The 2,116-nt window shown below is 52.5% G+C and overlaps 1 pseudogene; it reads right to left on the bottom strand.

The window, feature by feature from the left end:
- Window positions 1–529: 529 nt before the first annotated feature.
- Window positions 530–1,760, bottom strand: LOC122707034 (annotated as a pseudogene).
- Window positions 1,761–2,116: the final 356 nt, after the last annotated feature.

Raw genomic sequence — 2,116 nt, 5'->3', positions numbered from 1 at the left:
GAGTACATTAGAATCATTCCTTCCTTATGCATCATAATGATCTAAAGCCAGTGTCCTGTCTTTCTCCATCGTGAATTCCCCTCAGGCTGCCCCCACTGGGGGCTGCTGCAGTGGTTGAAGCCTTGATGGCCAGCAGCATTCATTGTTTAAGAAATGACTCACAATACTTTTTTGTCCACATGGTCTGTAAACAGTGGGTTTTAGTAAGCCAGAAAAAATTCTGGAGCCAATCTCAGATGGGACGGAGCAACAAGGGGGGCCTAGGGATCCAAGTCTTTGCATTAGTGCTCCCACCCAAGGGAAATTATTGATCTCCAGAGATTTTTTTTTTTAACTTAAAGGAGAGGTGCACTGTACCACCCCCTCCATGAGGAGGAAGTGAGGCCTGATCCTTAGCTACCCAACCACACCTCAAAACCACCCCCACACTAACTAAGGCACCACCAACGGGACAGACACACTTTGGCACTGAGGCCCCTCAGGAGGCCCAGGGTGTGAACAGCTGCACAGAGGGCTGTGTGCTGTGGAGTCAGCACCTCAGGAGGCGGGAGGGGGCGGTGGGCAGAGAAGGAAGGAGTCTCAGGTCCTGATGGGTCAGCAGGAAAATGGGGAGAGGTGGTCAGGACACAGGAGATGGGAAAACCAAGGATGACCAGAAAAGGGGCAAAGAGTAGAAAATACAGAAAAAAATGAGAGACAAAACAAGGTGTGGACAACCACACAAAACAGGAAGGAGACAAACAGAGCAGGAGGGAAGCAAACAGAAAGGAGAGCAAGATGAATGAGGGCGGGTGTGAGGACGGAGAGAGGGAGCCAGGAAGAGGATGTCAGAGCTTGGTGAAGATACCTCCTGTGAGCAGAGGTGATCAGGCGTCCCTGGGCTGGTCCTCAGTCCCTACAGAAAACTGGCAGGCCCAGTACACCAGGTCGGCCATGTAAATCAGCAGGTTGATGGCTGTCAGGATGGCCACAGCCAGTCGCTGGTCCCAGACGCACACATAGTTGGTAAGTCTATGTTGACAGCTCACATCCCTGGACCTCTTGGGCTGCCCGCCAAACTTTGCATCAAATTGGTAAAGCGACCAGAGGACCAGAGCACCGATGTAGAGAAGGACGGAGAGCAGGCTCAGCACCAGATGGAACGTGGAGGAGGAGATGGGCAACCTGTTCTCACAGTCAGCCAGGTTCAACAGGATGGTCACAATCCCCAGGAAGAAGCAGATGGAGTACACGGCCACACACGACACCAGAAATGGGTGGTCCATGTACAGGTAAGGATTACTGATGAAGGGTAAGATGACACAGGCCACCAGTGTCTCTAGCATCTTGAGCAGGAATGGCAAGCTGCCTATATAGCCAGTGAAGTCACCCGTCCGGGGCCAGCTCAAGATCCAGATTGCTTCGGTGGCATAAGCCACAGTAGAAATGAAACAGAATGCACTAGCAGCAATGGCGCGGTCCCGGGAGGGGTTGAAAGGCAAAAACTGAACATAGGTAGCGGGGTACATGATGGAGACCAAGAGGCAGAAGAGGGCGAGGTAGCAGGCATGGCAGAGAAGAAAATCCCCCCACGAGAAGGAGAAGCGGTACTGTAGCGCCAGTAATTCGATTATGAGGATGATGAGGGTCACCATGAAGCAGAAGCACAAGATAACAAAGGACCAGTTACTTGTGGGCACCGTCCAGCTGTCCAGGCTGCCCACTAGTGAGATGGCCACGCAGGTGGAGAGCAACTGCAGTGTTCGGAGGAAGTAGCCCATGATGGCCCAGAAGTCCAGGCTTCAGGACGATCATGTGGAGGTCACGATGGTCATGCAGGTCACCTTCACTAGTATGAGAGTGGTCTTGACTGAGGACCCACCAGAGAAAGATCCAGCTTCAGAGGCAGAGTAAGTCAGACATTTGGAAAAGGCTCAGGGCCCTGTGACGGCTGCGGCTCAGGATCTGTGGAGTTGGAACCAATGGCTCAGACACTCTGGTAACAGCACAGCCGCTCCAGAATGGTTCTCCCCACCCATCACCCTTGGCCTTGTCAGGAGACTTGTCTTATCTCACAGCTAGGTTGGGTCTGGCCTCAAACCATGAACATATTTTTGCCCTTTGTACTGGGTCATTA

This window comes from Cervus elaphus, chromosome 13 (genome assembly GCF_910594005.1).
Source record: "Cervus elaphus chromosome 13, mCerEla1.1, whole genome shotgun sequence".
Classification (NCBI taxonomy): domain Eukaryota; kingdom Metazoa; phylum Chordata; class Mammalia; order Artiodactyla; family Cervidae; genus Cervus; species Cervus elaphus.
The sequence above is the reverse complement of the archived record's forward strand: the minus strand, read 5'-3'. Positions and strand labels throughout refer to the sequence as shown.